At 39.7% G+C, this 18,492-nt stretch overlaps 1 protein-coding gene across 2 annotated transcripts in view; it reads left to right on the top strand.

Annotated features, from left to right (window-relative positions):
• The first annotated feature begins 820 nt into the window (after window positions 1-820).
• Window positions 821-18,492, top strand: part of KLHL13 (kelch like family member 13) — a 234,818-nt gene continuing 217,146 nt past the window's right edge. Inside the window, exon 1 of one of the 2 annotated variants that reach the window (XM_032757505.2) lies at window positions 821-1,123. The gene's annotated coding sequence lies outside the window, so the exon portion shown is untranslated. The remainder of the gene's footprint in view (window positions 1,124-18,492) is intronic. The other variant, XM_058441793.1, reaches the window with a different exon arrangement.

Here is an 18,492-nt window from a genome sequence, read left to right as displayed (position 1 = left end):
GTGCCAGAATCACACCGCTTGGGATCCTGAGTCCCGCTCTGCCACTTACTATTTATGTAACCTCTGGCAACTTGCTTAACCTATACATCTCAGTTTTGTCACTTGTAAAATGGAGACAATAGTGTGTAACTTATAGAGTAGCTGTGAATTAGGTAAGTTGATGCTTCAGTGCTTGGTTCATAGCAGACACTCAGTAAAATGTTAAGTTGTTATTTGTAGTTTTTATCCTTCCTCTTTCTTAATGTTGCGTACTGCAGCAGGGAGGGGGAGGGATGAAGCGCTTATCCCACTATAAGAGTGATATTTGTGTGAGAGCCTGGGTCAGGCTTATTTTGAGACGTGGGCCCCACTGAGGTGAGGTGGCACCGCTTCCAGAGCACACCCTTTGCTCGGGCTCCGCCGTGACTATGAGGAGGCCGAGGTCACGGCTGGCAGAATGCACGGATGGACCTCCTTGGAGTGGCTAACCCGGGGCGGCTGCACTGTTGTCCCTGGATACTTGACACTTTTCACTTTTTCTGCCTCCCGGCACTAGAAGCCATGTGGGCTCACACCCGAGCCTCCCGGTTTCGGAAGCGTGAGGGCCACTTAGCGGTCATTCAGCTTCAGGGTCCGGCCCTGTCACGCCTTGGCTACAGCCTGGGAGTTCCGTTCGGACCCCACACACTGTCCTAGCCCCAGCTCCCCACCACCCTGCCTCCCGCGCAGGCGCCGCCGGGGCCACCCCCGCCGCCATGTTTCCCCCGCCCGAACGCTCCCCCCCCACTGCCCCCTCCCTCCCCAACTGGGTTCCCGCCCCCCTCCCTCAGCAGCCCCCCCCACACCCTGGTGAGGTCAGGCGGAGGCTCTGCCGCTGCGGCCGCAGTAGCTCGGCTCCTATTCCCGGGAAGCCAGGAACGGGGACTTTTGAAAATAACTGGAGCGGCATTCGGGTTAGGGTCCCTGCTCTCCGCCTGCGCCAGGACAGGGTGAAGTGGTCGGGGCGAGCAGAGGGTGCGAAGGTGCGGCTGCTGGTGCCTCGCAGCAGGAGGGAGCCCCGGCTGCGCCGCGCGACTCCCTCTTTGGCCCTCGGAGCGCAGCACCCGGCGGACAAGCGGCGGAACGCCAGGACGCGGCGAGCAAGGTGAGGCAGGGTCCTGAAGTCACAGGGGCTCCATCTGCTGCTTCCCTGCTTTCGGACCCGGCGCTGCGCGGTGCGCGGCGAGGAGTTGCAATCTGTACCGGGGCAGAGGAGCAGAGGAGCAGGGAACCAGCTTCGTTTTGCCCGCCGCCCCCTCTTTTTCTCCCGCGTGCTGGTGCGCGCCCTCATCCTTACACCTTCGCATCCCTTTCTCCGGGTCCCTCTGGCTCCGTCGGACGCCTGGGTTCTTCTAGGACCCCAGAACCCGGCTTTCCTGTGCTTCTTTGTCATCTCTCCAAGATCTTCTCCTCTGGGCCTCGCTGTTGCTGCCCTGACGGTCTGGGGTCTCTCTGCCCGCCCCGGCCCTACTGTCTCTTGCCCTCTAATAGTTTCTGCTTTGTGCCTCCTAATCCATCTCTCCTTCAGAATCTTCTAACTTAGGAGGCTCCTCTGCTGGCTCCCAAGTCAGGAGCACACTCCTCTTCTGCCTCGAAGCTTTTAACTTAGCTCTGAATGTCTTCAGCTCTGAATATTTTGACTTTTTTGTTTGTTTAATCACAGTTGACTAATGATTTTCTTGGAGGCTTATAGTCTAGGCTACAGTTTACTGAAAGTGATGAGATCATTCCTTCACTAAATAGCCATAGTAAATGTCAACTAGGGAACTTTAAAGTTTCTTTCTAGGTTTCATTAACTTAGCCCAAGAACAATAGCCACTTAAAATGTATGTATATATGTTGGTACGCAATCTTCGTACATGGTCCTAAATCTGATTCTTCCCTGGCTGCTGAGCAGGCCTGAGAGAGAGGATTGGTGGGAATTGTGATGCCTGGCTCCATTTCTCTAATTGTAAACTAGGATGTTAATCGTTTTAATGTAGTCAGAGGACTTTAGTGGTTTGGGATAAAGTCGCTCAAGTTAGCATAGGCTGGTAACTAAGCACATTGAATGGAGACTAAGAGACGCTGGGATTTAAAACTGTCTCTGGAGGGCACCTGCTTTTTTTTTTTAAGTCACAGTTTCTTAACAGTAGATTTCATGTTTGTATAAACCCTCTAAAAGCAGCATATTTTAAAACCACGTAGTTACAAAAAAGACTACTCACTCTTAGCGATATCGCTTTCTCCCCATGTAGTTGTGGTGTTAGCTCCCATACTGAGGTTCATTTGCTCACTTTCATACTGCAATTAGTGTGTGAAGAAAACTGAACGGAGAAGCACAAAGTGAAGGCAAATACCAGTGAACAAGCACATGCTGACATATGCAGCTGTGTTTTTGGAAATAGACTGTATCTAGTGTTCAAATTTAAAAACTGAGAAAAATGAAATAATTCAGCATTTATGACATCATTTTACATCTAAAAATATTAGCTCCTTTAACTGCAAGTTCTTATTAATATCCTCATACTTAACGGTAAAAGAGTTGTTTGCCTGATGTATGACCAAGTGTTGCCATTGACACAGTGTGCACTAATTGGCAGCAATCTCAGAAGAAACCAGGTTGTGAATGAAGATAATGGCTAAATTTCACTGTCCTGGTAGCACTTCTTATGGCAGTGAGATGAGAGTAGTTTCTGCTGCAACATCAAATGATGTATTTAAAAAAACAGATAAATAAGAGCTTCAATTATTAAAAAGCCCAAGGTTTTCAATCTGCCATTTTTATAAGCACACTTCAAAAAGTGTAGTGTGATTATATAAGGCTTAGTTGATGTTCTGAAGAAAGTAGTTTTCACAAGAAAAGTAAAGCCTATTGCTTATCAATTTAATTTAGTTAGATAACTTGCAGATGATTTGTAGTTTTCCAATTGATTTGGTAAATTCCTGAGTTTACTTGAGGTTTATTAAAAAATGGAATGTAGTAGGGAAAGGGTACTTATTCTAATAGGCCCACCTTTCTAAATCTGTAATTTTCTTAGCAAACCGTTCTCAAAATACATAAAAACTTACAACTTTTTCAAGGAAAAGAGTTTATACTATTTTCTTACTTTTTTCTTTTCACGCTTATTATTGATACAAAATCTAAGCTAAGATTGCTGCTAATGTGATTGCATAGTAAGACTATTTATATTTGCCAGGAAAAGAATAAAGGTGGATATGAGTTAGCCATAAGCATTTTGCTCTGAATCTTCAATATGACTCAATATGTGTTTGATAGTCCATCTGGTACACCTAGAGCTTATCAGACTGGATATTTCTGGTATTACTAAATGTAACTGCACTAACTTACTGGATTATCTTCTTTCTCATTTTATTTACATTTCAAATTATGCTTCCTCATGTAATTTGACTTGCAGTAGTGAAATGAGACTGATCAATTTTCAAATTGTTTGATTTTTACTGATGTTTGATAAACCACTAAAACCTCTTGAAAATATTTTTTTCTTAAATCCACTGTTTGAAACCGATGTATTTTTATTGCTATGAAATAATACAACAAATTTCCAGGAATTATTTCAGAAAATGTGGAAAGACTGTAGAGAAATGAATAGCCCTAGAGAAAATATCTCAAAATTATAAAAACGGCTTTCTCGAGTTACTGATATTCATAACAATCAGGTTTTTATGTATCATTAATTCATTTACTAATTCATTTTACAAAACCTTCTGGGTACTTGTGTGCCAAGGCTCTGTGTTAGGCACAATGATAAACCTTATAAGGCACAATCTTTGCTCTTGTGGAGTATCACAGTGCTTATATTCTACCAGAGAATACAGACAATAAACAAGCAAACAAATGAAGAAGATCCTTATAGACTGTACTAAGAGCAATGAAAATAAGTAGGGGAATATGATACAGATAACTAGGAAGGGCCTACTTTAGTGTGGGAAGTCAGAAAACGCCTCTCAGAGAAGATGATTGAGCAGAGACCTGAAAGAGAAGAGAGAATAGGCCTACCTTGTCAGGATCTGGGAGAACATTCCCGAGATAACATTCTTGCAGAGAGAAGAGTAAGAGCCAAGGCCTTGAGGGGGGAAAAAGAGATTTGGCGTTTTTGAAGAGCAGAAAGCAAGCCAGCATGGCTGCATCCTAGTGAGCTGGTAGTGATTAAAGAAGATGTTACAGAGCCTAGAAGCAGCTCAACAACAGATAAATAGGACTTGGAGGTCCTGAGAAAGAATTTGGGTTTGATTCTCAGAACAATAGGAAGCCACTGAAGAGTCTTTCCTGGGGAAGGTCATTGACTTAAAAAAATTATCCAGGGAAATAAAAAAAAAAAGTTTTGCAGAGGATAAATAGAATGTCTACTCATTCAGTCATTTATATTAATACCCGAGAATAAAAAAAACTCTATGATCAGTATGCTAAATAATCACGTAATTCGGTTCCTCTACTCTGTTTAGGTAAGGGGATGGGGGAATGGGAACACTGAGGTAAGTATGTTTAAAGGCAGTTTACTTTCCACTGTCACATTGTGACTTGTGCTACAAGGTAAGTTGTCACCAACTTTATTAAAAATCAGATCATTGTTCAACTTAATTTATTTTTCAAAGAATGATGTCTTATTTTCTCATGGAAATACGTTTCCTTTGGAAGGTTGGAAATTTTATTTTGTATAAAGGAATAACCTAGGTTTTAGAACGGGCCTTTGGAATTTTAAGAAGGGCTTATCATTTTCTTTTACCTGTTGCCTCTCCAGCATTTTCAAATGGCCATACCTTTATTCCTTGAGAGATTAGGGTTACTGTGTTTCCTGAGGCTTAAATTAATTTATTGCCCTAAGCCCTTCCTTGAAAGCAATCCAGCTTTGAGGTCTAGTTGATCCCAAATAGGAATGCAGATGATTATTGACATTCCATAGGAGTAAATCCTAATATTGTAGGGGGATAACCTGCAAAATAACCTTCATCAGTGCCTGCAGGGTCAACTTGATTTGATCCCAGCCTACTTTCCCATATGTCCTTATTATTCTCTTTCACAAATCTCTATTGGTTTAAACTGATTTTCCCCAGTTTGGAACTTTTGTGCTTAGCATTATTCCTGGCATAGAGTAGGTGCACAGTAGGTGCTTGTCAAATGGATGCCATGCCTTTCTTTTTTATCATTTCAAATCCCAGGTCCTATTACACTATTCCCCATTGAACTAGATCTCCCCCTCTGAAAGTGAATGGCAGTCACACACTTGCCCTGTTGTGTCATAATTGTGCTTATTTGATGCCTGGCCATCTCCCCACTTGCCTCTGGCTTCATGAAGGCGACCTAGACCTTATCTGGTTTGCTCATTGTTGTATTCTGAGCACCCAGCACATGGTATGCATTTTATAAATAGTTATTGAATAAAGAATAAATGCTGTCTTGTGATGTTTCTCCTATTAATTTTTTGATATTAGATCATTTAATACTGTTTTACTTTTCACGTGTTTGGTGTTCCGAAGTGGTTTCTGAGAGAGATTGTAGAGCATACTTGTTAAGAGCTCAAGCTCTGGAGCTAGGCCACCTAGGTTTCAATTCCAGCTAGGAGACTTAATAGTTGTGGAACACTGGGTGAGTCAGTAGACCTCCCTGTACCTCAGTTATCTCATATGTAAAAAAGGGATAATAGAACTTGCCTCTTACGGTACTTGCAAAGATTACATGAATTAGCTAGGCCCACTTTTTCTTTTTTCTTTTCTTTTTTTTTAGACGGAGTCTTGCTCTCTCGCTCTATCATTCAGGCTGGAGTGCAGTGGCATGATCCCAGCTCACTGCAACCTCTGCCTCCCGGGTTCAAGCGATTCTCCTACCTCAGCCTCCCGAGTGGCTGGGACTACAGGTGCGTGCCACCACGCCAGGCTAATTTTTTGTATTTTTAGTAGAGACAGGGTTTCACCATGTTAGCCAGGATGGTCTCGATCTTCTGACCTTGTGATCCACCTGCCTTGGCCTCCCAAGGTGTTGGGATTACAGGCGTGAGCCACTGCTCCCGGCCTAACTTTTTATTTTTAGTAGAGACAGGGTTTCACCATTTTGGCGAGGCTGGTTTCAAACTCTTGACCTCAGGTGATCCACCCACCTCGGGCTCCCAAAGTGCTGGGATTGCAGGCACGAACCACCTACCCTGGCCTAGGCCCACAATTTGTTTGCAATTTTTAAATTTCGAAAGCTCTGAAAACTGATAAAGATTTTATTTGGTAACTTAGATGCCAAAACTCGTGGTGGCAAAACCTGGCTTAAACTGACATAGGGTATTTATAGTCTTTACTTAATGTTGGTCTTTATTTTGTTTTACTATAGAATTACTAATATGTTTATGGGGTTGCACCATAGACCCTAATGGTGTATTACATAACATATGGTATATGAAGTATATTTCCTGCCTAAAGGTCTGGACATTTCTAAATTCAGAAACACATCTGGCACCAAGATTTTTTGATGAGATTGTACACCTTGCAGTAAACTGCTTAAATTAGGGCCTTGCACATAGTATATTGTTGCTGTGGGTGGTGGAGATTAGGGAGGTAAATAAACTACTTTATCTTTCCCAATAGCTTGCTCATAATAGTTACCATGTAAATATGTACTGATTTATTCATGCAATAACTCTGTGAATAGAGGACTGGCTGTGTGGTTCTCATGTCATAGGAAAATAGATATGGCAGGGTCATGTAATTGAAATGAGCCATACCATTTGACCCAGCCATCCCATTACTGGGTATATACCCAAAGGGCTATAAATCATGCTGCTATAAGGACACATGCACATGCATGTTTATTGCGGCACTATTCACAATAGCAAAGACTTGGAACCAACCCAAATGTCCAACAACGATAGTCTGGATTAAGAAAATGTGGCAAATATACACCATGGAATACTATGCAGCCATAAAAAATGACGAGTTCATGTCCTTTGTAGGGACACGGATGAAACTGGAAATCATCATTCTCAGTAAAATATCGCAAGGACAAAAAACCAAACACCGCATGTTCTCACTCATAGGTGGGAATTGAACAGTGAGAACACATGGACACAGGAAGGGGAACATCACACTCCGGGGACTGTTGTGGGGTGGGGGGAGTGGGGAGGGATAGCATTAGGAGATATACCTAATGCTAAATGACGAGTTAATGGGTGCAGCACACCAACATGGCACATGTGTACATATGTAACAAACCTGCACATTGTGCACATGTACCCTAAAACAAAGTATAATAATAATAAAATTAAAAAAAGAAAGAAAAAAAAGAAAATAAAATCACAATTTCATGCATGTATTTATATTTGTCATCTATGGCAAACCATGGGGATGTTGAAATATGAAATTTCAAATACCCTCCTTATTATGTTAGATGCATAATTTTTAACAATAGAAGCCTTAAATAAAATATTAAGATAAAAAAAAATGAGCCAAGACTCGTCTTTTAGTACTGTCATCTGGTACCATTCAGAGCAGTTTAGTTTTTGTTTTTCTGTTGTTATTTAAACCAACCTATGCTTCTTTAGCACAAGAGAGTCTTTTGTGGGGGCGGGGGTAAGAAATTCAGTTAAGAACTTATTTAATGTGATTAGACACTTACTTTTTTGCAGTTGTTGAACATTTATTGAATTGCTAATGTATATAGAAATCTGTATTAAGAGCAAGAGAAGGCCGGGCATGGTGGCTCAGGCCTGTAATCCCAGCACTTTGGGAGGCAGAGGCGGGCGGATGATAAGGTCAGGAGATTGAGACCATCCTGACCAACATGGTGAAACCCTGTCTCTACTAAAAATACAAACATGAGCTGGGCATGGTGGCATGTGTCTGTAATCCCAGCTACTTGGGAGGCTGAGGCAGGAGAATCACTTGAGCCAGGGAGTTGGAGGTTGCAGTGAGCCAAGATGGTGCCACTGCACTCCAGCCTGGTAACAGAGCGAGACTCAGTTTAAAAAAAAAAAAAAGAAAGAAAACAAAAGAGAAAGGTAGAAAACAAATGAGACATGATTCCTGACCTTCCTTAACCCCAGCGCCCTGCATGGTTACATGGGGACATGAGTGTGCGTTACAATTCTTTATTTTCCTCTGTAAACTTGACATCATTAAGATTAAAAACATGCAAAGGAAAACCCAAGAGTTAATTGAAAACTCTTCTTAGCGTCCACGATATGAATTGGATTTTAATTATCCTAACACAACCCCCCTCAGTATTATCTTTATATAACATCTTGACAGCCTTTTCCTTTCCAACTAAACTAAAACAACATGGATTTTCTTGTTCTTTACCAATATACAATTGGTATATTTTCTTAAGCTTTTGTTTTTGGTAGAGATGAGGTCTCACTATGTTGCCCAGGCTGGTGTTGAACCCCTGGCCTCAAGTGATCCTCATGCTGTGGCCTCCCAAAGTATTGGGATTACAGGCATGAGCCACTGTACCTGGCCTGTTTTTTTTTTTTTCTTTGGTTTTGTGGGGTTGCCAGTAATTATATGTCTCAAAGGATTTTTTCTGCAATTTTCTTGTAGTTGAAAACTAGTCCTTGAAACTATTCTGCCAATTCATTCAACAAATACTTATTAAGTGCCTATTATATTCCAAGCAGTGTGCTAGTCTAAACAAAAAGAATCTCTGTCTAGTGCTCTTTCCATTACTTTGGGTCCTTCAAAGTGGAGCACATGTACTGATTGAGCAGGGTGGTGACAAGGTAGTGCGCCCAGGAGCCACAAAATAAAGCAGCTTGTATTTTCTTGAAGCATCTGTTTTACACAGAGATTTAGGAGAACATTAACTGGTAGCTATTTAAAAATCTTTAAACGAATTCAGATACATTCTGCCTTAGAACGCAATATTCATAGAAAATTTGAGGCAAACTCCAATATTTCAGAGAAAGTCTCTGCTTGCAAGGGCAGCTGTGGTAACCCTGAGATGACCCTTTGGAAAGCACTGAGGTGGTGCTGTACTGCCCGAATCTGTTCTTTTAGTCAAACACCCAAACATTTTCATAGCCGTAAATTCCCATGATGACCTGTGGAAAAGTTAATGGACATAAATGTTTTTCTCTGTTGTGCAGTTTCAAGGGTACATGTTGGTTACCCTTGGCCTAATGGTCTAAATCTAAACATGTGTTGAGTTCTTATAGAGTTTTTAATGTTGGTGGGTAATGGCTAAGAGTGACTATGAAGGAGCTGCCTAGGGAATGATATCTTCAGAATAAAGGTTATTAGGCCAGATGCAGTGGCTCACTCCTGTTATCCCAACACTTTGGGACGCCTAGGCGGGAGCATTGCTTGAGCCCAGGAGTTCAAGACCATCCTGGGCAACGAAGCGAGACCCTGTCTCTATAAGAACAAAAAGAAATTTAAAAATTAGCTGGGCATGGAGGCACACGCCTATAGTCTCAGCTACTGGGGAGGTTTAGGCAGGAAGATCCCTTGAGCCCAGGAGTTCGAGGTTGCAGTGGGCTACAATCACACCACTGCCCTTCAGTCTGGGTGACAGAGTGAAACCCTGTCTCAAAAAAAAAATTTAAAAAAATTTTAAAAAAGGCTAGAAGTTATTAGAACACAAGGACCACAAACTTAAAGCAGCACAGTTCATGGTGTCAAAGCTTTGCCTTGTTCTGTGCACACTTGCCTGTCTCATTGATTTGAAGTTCACTTTTGCTAACTTTAAAGCTGCTTTCATTTACAACATAGTATACAAATTGGTTTGTTAATTGCTGGCCACTGAAATAGTTAATACTAGAAGAAAGTTGTCAAGGATTATGTTCTTTGAGGTTGATAAAAGGTTTCTACAGTTTGAGATGGTTTTGAAAATAGGCCAGCAGAGCATTGGAGGAATGCCTGTTACAACGTGATGGTTTAATTTGCTCCAGATGAGAAAGATGAAGAAGAAAAAGGCAAGTGAAGAAAGGGGGTGAAAGTAAATGGAGTAAGTCAAACACTAAATCTTTCAACTGATTTTCATTATTGCAGTCCCACTTTCATTGTTGTTGTTCCATGCCAGACATAGTTCACAGGGCCTGACATTGTTACATTGTTGTGTTACTGCTCAAAGCTTGTAAGGACATGGGTATAGAGGATTGTGATTAGTGGATGGTCTTTATCGTCTACGTGTGAAGTGCTTTTACAGTCTATTCAGTAAAAGGAGATAAGAGTTTTGCTGGTAGTTTGTAGAGTTTTCTTTCTTGGTCCCACTTTAAAAAAAATGGTGATACATTTCTAAAGATCACTTCATTTCAATAAAGTTTTCTGTTCCACTCTTGTGTGTTTCTTTTTTCTTTAAAGACAGAGTCTCATTCTGTCACTCAGGCTGGAGTGCAGTGGTGCAAAGTCAAGGCCCACTACAGCTTCAACCTCCCAAGTTCAAGTGATCTTCCCACCTCAGCCTCCCAAGTAGTTGGGACTACAGGTGCATGCCACCATGCCTGGCTAGTTTTATGTATTTTTTGTAGAGACAGGGTTTCACCATGTTGCTCAGGCTGGTCCTGGGCTCAAGCAATCCTCCTGCCTCAGCCTCCCAGTTTGCTGGGATTACAGACATGAGCCACTGAACCTGGCCTTACTCTCAGATATTTCTTAGTGGAAAGGCAGTAGAGCTTAATGGCTATGATCTTGAACCCTGGAATCATAGGCTTGAGTTCAAATCCTGACTGCCTTTTGTTGGGCAACTTGCTTCACCTCTCTGAGCCTTGTTTATCTCCCTTGTAAACTATCTCATCTAGTTTAAGGATTAAATTAATAATGCATATAGAGTGCTAAGCACACTTAAGCCACATATGAAATATAACTATACTTATTATTGACTATTTTCATAGATTTGTGGCTAAATTAGTTGATAACTTGGAGCATACTATAGGAGCTTGGCCAATCATATATGAAGCAGAAATGTGAGGGGAAATTGTGTGTCTTCTTTGTTTATATTGTCTTAATCCTAGCTGGAATGCTATTTTTTGAATGTGCATGTCGTAAATGGTGAGTAGACTGTTTAGAATTAACACTAGTTTTCTGGCAGACAGGAAAGTTTATGGTGAATGTTGGCTTATTACTTACTCAAATATGGCATCACATTGATTCCAAGAAAAATGTCAGTTTTTAATACAATTAACCCAATATGTATTTAAATGTGATACTGTTTGGTTTAATAGGATTTTAAATTTTAATATCCATTTTGAAGGAAAAGGGATATGCAGGATAATGTATACTATGAACATTGTTATCTTTTAAACATGAAAACATTTGGTTTTCTGATAATCGCAGAGGTCACACATTTTTCTGATTTATCTCTAATTGTTCCAGATTTTAAGTCCCCAAAGAAGAAAATACTGAAGCATTTGTAATAGTTAAGCCATTGGGAAGAGGTATAATTCTGTTGTGAATAATGTCTTTCTATGGATTTTGAGTTGTTATGGTTATTTCAAGTTTTTATCATGGCTACTGTAATAACAAATCAAATAATACCCTAAGAGAAGATAAAAGTTTGATAGTACCTTTGATAAATGAATGGATAAGTCTAAATGGAGTATTGAGAACAGCTTTAGGTGTTAGAGAGAGAGACTAATCTTTTAAGTTGAAAGTACATGAATGTACCTTTCCTACTTTCTTACATGATGCCCTTTAGTTCCAATGTCAGACAAATGATGAGACAGATAATCCTTGGTTATGAAATGCCACAGGTGCACAGAAGGGAAAAGACCAGGTAACACATTGGTCATATACTGTATATTCACAGGTTTTTGTGACCAATATTAAGATAATGTATATCCAAGTGCTTGAAAAGCTTAGCTCACTATATTGATGAAATATATTATTTATTAGCAGTGATACCTACATTTATAAATAGTGATCATTCTCAGTATCATTTGATGATAAAAAGACAATATTCAAATATATATATTTTTTAGAAAAATTAGACTTACTCTACCACTAGGTCATTAGCTCAAACCTTAAATAAAGATAATACCCTTTATTTTTAGAGCATGTTTCTTTTGAAGCATGATTAACTGTCCTTACTCTGTTTATTCCTGTGGAATATGCACGAGTTTAAGTAAATTGCGGAAGGGTTACATCCTGTGAGGTGGAGCTAAGAGTAGACCTTTAGTTTCTAATCCAGTGCTTTTGTACTAATGATATAAAAAGCTCTTGGCCGGGCGCGGTGACTCACACTTGTAATCCCAGCACTTTGGGAGGCCGAAGCGGGCGGATCACGAGGTCAGGAGATCGAGACCACGGTGAAACCCCGTTTCTACTAAAAATCCAAAAAAAAATAGCCGGGTGCGGTGGTGGGCACCTGTAGTCCCAGCTACGCGGGAGGCTGAGGCAGGAGAATGGCGTGAACCTGGGAGGTGGAGCTTGCAGTGAGCTGAGATTGTGCTACTGCACTCCAGCCTGGGCGACAGAGCGAGACTCCATCTCAAAAAAAAAAAAAAAAAAAGCTCTTTAGACCAAAGGATCCTTTAATATCTGTAGCCTTTCAATTGATGGGGTTAAAGCAAAATGTCAGTAATTGTGATACCTACATTCTATACCTATATACCTTCTTGCACAATTTGGTATTTATCAAAATGAGTTTTGGATTCAGTAAGAATTTTATAAGTACTTTTGGTATCATATAGGTACAGTATCCACGTGAACATTTATGAACAAGCAATTATACCCAAAGCACTCTGCTAGGAGGGAGAAAATGTATTCACTGCCCTGAAATAGGTTACAGTCTTGCCAGGGGCAACAGAGAACATGAGTCAATTTGATATTGGCCAATACTAATATTATTACCAACCAGCCAGTGACTAATAAATCATTATTGCACTCATTATGAGCCTGGGACCCTTCTAAGTGCATCTGATGCATTGATACATTTAAACCACATAACAATACTATGAGGTAGGAACTATTATTAGCCCCACTTTTACAGATGAGGAAACTGAGGCACATAGACGCTGGATAACTTGCCTGTGGTTACACACCTAATAAGTATAAGAGCTAGGAATAAAATCCATGTAGTCTGATTCTTGAGTCTATGCTTTTAACCACACTTCCTTTCATGCTATCTCGGACAGAGGCCATTATTTAACAGAGCATGATATCTAAAAAAGGCATGTTAGAAAACAGATTCTAGAGAAATACAGACAAATGATCAGATGAGGGTGTTAAAGTTGGAAAGATAGTTTGAAGAAGGCACTTTTAAAGGAGGTCTTATTGAAAAGCAAGGAACGTGTTTCTGAATATTTCAATGCCCAAAGCTATGTGTACATATGTGCATGTGCGTGCACAGGTGCGTGTCGGTATATGTGTGTGGGTGTGTTTATTTTAAACTGGAAAAAAAACTTTAGAGGTTAAAACAAATTGAGAATCTTTTTACTGACAGCTAATCAGAGCTCTGTTTTTGTGTACAATATTTTGACTTCACAATCCTGTGTCAAAAAAATATTTAACGGCTTTATTAAGATATAATTCACTCATCATACAATTTACCTGTTTAAAGTAATATAATTCAGTAGTGTTTAGTATACTCACAGAGCTGAGCAACTGTCACCACAATTTTAGAACATTTTCATCACCTCAAAAAGAGAAATTTGTTTTGAAACAATTGTGGCCACAAAGAGGATGGAACTAGTGTCTGTTGGTACTACTGCTTCTCTATCAAAATGTTCATGATTTATGCTCAGTCTAACACAGACCTCATGCTGTTTTTCTGCAGTCTAGCTCCAAATTGCTGTAGAGCTCCTCCTCCTTTGAATTTAATTTTGATCGGTGACAGTCTTTCAAGGCATTATGTATTGATCTAATTTTGAATTCTCAATTCAAGTTGATTGTATATTTGTATTTGTCATAAAGGTATTGATCTTAGTTCTAAATAGCAAAGCCAGACTCGTATTTAAAGCAAAACTGCTAAAATATGCTAAAGTATGAGTGGCTACCTCCTTGTCTGTGTATGCTCTATAGTGGGCCAGAGCCAAAGATTTCTGAGAAATTTTATGTGTATACACTGATATTTTTAATTACTTCTAAAAGTTATACCTGATATAGGTTACTAGTGGACAGATGGCTAAGGTAAAAGCAACTCCTCCATGCCTTTTTTTTTTTGGCTGGGGCATAGTATTGGGGTGGTGTGTTATGGAAAATGTCTTTTTTTTGAGACAGGGTTTCATTCTGTTTTCCAGGCTAGAATGCAGTGGCATGATCATAGCTTACTGTAGCCTTGACCTCTGGGGCTCAAATGTTTCTTCCACCTCAACCTTCTGAGTAGCTGGGAACACAGGCGCACATCACCATGCTTGGCATTTTTTTTTTTTTTTTTAGTAGAATTGAGGCCTCGGTATATTGCCCAGGCTGTTCTTGAACTTCTGAGCTCAAGTGGTCCTCCCACCTTGGCCTCCAGAAGTGCTGGGATTACAGGTGTGAGCGACTGCATGTGGCTGAAAAATGTCTTCTAAAATGTATTCCATGATACTGTGTACAGAGTATGAAATAACTGGAATTAAAAAAAATTCGGCCACTGACTTTTCAGCTATTTAGGGTTCAAAAAATATACAGTTAGTGTTTACAGTCAAGGACTGTGTTTCTGTCCAGTGGGAGTTACCAAACCAAACATCTGTGTGTGTGTTGGGGGAGGCAGGCTTGTTCCCAGGTCTTCATTAAAGTAATAAGCTACAGTCAATGTTATCTTTCAGACTAAATAATTACTATTTCCTTTCTATTATTAAAAAATGACCTTCAGACATAATTAAATGTCTTAAAGAACATAGGTGTCTTCTAAAATGTGTTAATCTTAGGTTGCTCTCTTTTTCTTCTTCTGATTTTGCTTACTTTTAATTTTACCGAATTTTTCTTTCAGAATGATCTTGAAATGTCATTTTACACTTTCTCGGTATTTTTAAATGCCTATTATCTACTTGGGTTGTTTCTACTCAGGGGCCAAAGTAGTTTTAGTTGAAGTTAAAGTGAGTTGATAAAATGATTTCCTGTGAATCTTAAGTAAATTTTTTATTTGCATAGATGGAATTTCTGCTTTGCCATGTATGGCAAAAGGTGTAGTGATCTCACAGCTAGTAGGTGGGAGAAAATCAATTAAGGTGGCACTGCTGTCACTAGAATAAAAAATCTAAGCATACCTTTATATTAATTAGGTGGAAGCTCCTCTTTATCACTAAGCTCAACAGTTGAGATCGCCTGGAGTCAGGGAGTCAGGTGCCGTGGAGTTAAAAACAAAAAGCTTGCTTGATTTAGAAATTCTGGCTTATATGTATGATGCTACCTTTTCTCACAACTAGATTTTGGTTATTAAGCCATTGTGATATTGGGCTATGTTAAAAGACGTTAGAAACCTGTTCATTTAAGGCAAGCCAAATTGGTCTGGTATAAGAGGGGCATGCTGAATGAGAAAGTATCACATCATTTAGGATAGAGAATTTTGAGTAATGTGAATATTGAGTTTTCTGTGACTTGATATATCATTTATTGATTTTAACAAATGAACCCATTACATTATACTCATAAACTATTACTTCACAATAGTTTGATTTTCTGCTTAAATCAGTGCCTAAAATGGTAAAGTCTTAAATGGTTTAGAATGACTCTGCATGTAGGTTAGGTCCATCTACCTGTTTTATACAGGGATCTGCTTTATCTGCACATAAAGAAGATTCGCTAGCTTTAATTAGCCTTACTATGTAGGGCAGCACTTTCTCTAATGAGAGAAAATGAGGTATTTTACACAAATTAATTAAACAGAAATTAGCGAGTACCTTCTTTAACCCAGGTGATGGGGATGCAGTGGTGAACAAAGTTCTATCTTCATTCTATGAGGTATTCACAGCATTATATGCACTCTCTTTGTTCTTTTCTAAGAACATTCCATTCAAAGGAATAGAAAAAGTGGCAGGAGAAAACACACTCCTTTCCTTTAAGGATGTAGTTTAGCATTTGCACACATCACATTCACACATATCCCACTGGCCAGAACTTAATCCTATGGTGATACCTAAGCTGGAAAATGTGGCCCTTCACTGCATGGATATGTGCCAAGCAAAAAAATTTATTACTATATGAGCCGGGAAGAACAGATATTGGGGAATAACTAACAGTCTCTGCTATACCTTGTCCCTAATGTAAACCTTTAATCATTCATCAATTTCTTGACTTATCTGGAGATATTATCTCTATGACATCAGCTACACATTTTCTTCAGGGTAAAAATTAAAACTTCTCAGCAGAGTATACAAGCCCATCATGACTTGACTCCTGCCTGTCCCTCTAGCACCTCTTTCACCCCATCCGAAGTTGCAGCCTTATGGGGACTACTTGGACTTCCCCAAACTGGCCATGCTCTCTTACCACACATTTGTACTTGCTACTTGTATTAGTTTGTTTTCACACTACTATAAAGAAATACCCAAGACTGGATAATTTATAAAGGAAAGAGTTTTAATTGACTCATAGTTTTGAGGGGAGGCCCTCAGAAAACTTACAATCATGGTGGAAGGTGAAGGGGAAGCAAGCACCTTCTTCACAAGGTGGCAAGAGAGAGAAGAGTGAAGGAGGAACTTCTAAACACTTATAAAACCATCAGATCTCATTAGAACTATCATGAGAACAGCATGGGGAAAACTGCACCCGTGATCCAATCACCTCCCTCCCTTGACACATGGGGATTACAGGTCCCTCCCTCCACACTTGGGGATTATAAATTGAGATGAGATTTGGGTGGAGACACAGAGCCAAACCATATCACTGCTCATCCTAAACTGCTGCCTACTTTTTGTCCTTCAGGGTTCAGTTTAGATAGCACCTCTTCTGGGAAGGTTTTCTTGAGCCTCCTGTACCCCACACCCCTGTTATGTGTTTCTTTCATGTATTTCCATAGTATTGTTCATGACTCTCTTTAACAACCTGTATTACAAGTAGTGTTTTTCCTTCTCTATCTCTCTCCCTGAATTATGAATTCCTTGAGGACAGGGGCTAACTCAGTTATCTGTATTGTCTGGCATGATAACCTGCTCCAGAGTTGAGTTTAGTTAATGTTTGTTGGTAAGAAAATGAATGAATGAATATTCAGTTTACTAATTATGACTCCTTGATTAAGATGTCAACTCTTCCTATTTGCCATCTGGAAATTGCAGTACTTAGAGTATTTTCCAGTAGCTAGGACTGGGTAATTTTGTAAGAGGTATTGATAAAATAAAATAATTTGAAATAAACATCAGATGATTAATATATGAATTATAGAAGGCACAAACAATTGATGTGTAAGAGTTAGGAAGAGCCCTAGGGATCATTTAATCCAGCCCTTCTAGAAGTTTTTAAAAGGACACACGACTAATATATAGAGAGATGTTAAATTACTTGCTCAAGGGCCTCCACTTTCAAGGATCTTGCAATATTGTTAGACAGATGGTATGTATAGACATGAAAGAGGTGATTGAGAAAAAATTGCTGAAGGAGTAGAAATGATTGGAATAGTCAGGGTAGGTTTGACCAAGGATCTTGGCTTTGCAGTGAGCCTTGGTCACTGGGTAGGATTTTGATATGAGAAGACATTCAAGATATAGGCAATGTATAAATAAAAGTGGAAAGACAAGGATATATGGGAGAATTTTGAGATCTCTTTAGTTGAGTGATATTTAGTAGTAAGAGAAAATACAGAAAAATTGGGCCAGAAAATGGAGGGATTTAAATACCAGGCTGCTGAGGGAAACCATTGGCAGTTTTAAGTAGGCGAGTAATACAATTTTTGTATGTTGTATCTGACTGATAGGTGGGCTGGGTTGAAGGCTGAATGGGTCATGAAACTGGCATATTGTCTAATATGCCAATTTAAAAATATGAACTTAATGGGTTCTTGTTTTTGCTCAAAAGCAAACGCATGATATACTATCAGTTCCCATGATAATTAACATAACAATGTCAGTGTTTTTCTTAATGGAGAAAGTGAGTGGAAGTAGCAAGCTTATAGTATTAGTATTGCATATGTATTAGTCATGACATACTATAGATAATTGTATAAATTCTCACGTTATGCCAATAAACTGTAAAAATTCCAGAAGTAACTGAGAACGTGGTAGCAGCTGCAGCATCAGCCCATGCTATTTTGCCAGCCATTCGGAGACTGGGTAAATTAACTAGTGGCATGAACTCTCCCGGTGCATTTTGGAGCCATTTTGTTCAAAAATTGTTTTGTAGAAAGTGAAAATGTTATACTGTATTTTGGCAAAAATACAAAGAACAATAAGCAGAGCTCTCTTTAGTATATTAATCATCATCTAAAAATGAAAAGCGTGAGGGGAGAACCTTACTTCATGTGCCTGTGAGGAAAGTTTGACTTTGTATAGACAAAAAGTATGTACACAGAGAAAAATTTGTTATATAAATAGTATAGCTCATTTGTATAGTCAAGGTGCCTGCCTGCCTGCCTGCCTGCCTGCCTGCCTGCCTGCCTTCCTTCCTTCCTTCCTTCCTTCCTTCCTTCCTTCCTTCCTTCCT

Source organism: Hylobates moloch, unplaced genomic scaffold (genome assembly GCF_009828535.3).
Source record: "Hylobates moloch isolate HMO894 unplaced genomic scaffold, HMol_V3 SCAFFOLD_7, whole genome shotgun sequence".
Lineage (NCBI taxonomy): Eukaryota > Metazoa > Chordata > Mammalia > Primates > Hylobatidae > Hylobates > Hylobates moloch.
The sequence above is the reverse complement of the archived record's forward strand: the minus strand, read 5'-3'. Positions and strand labels throughout refer to the sequence as shown.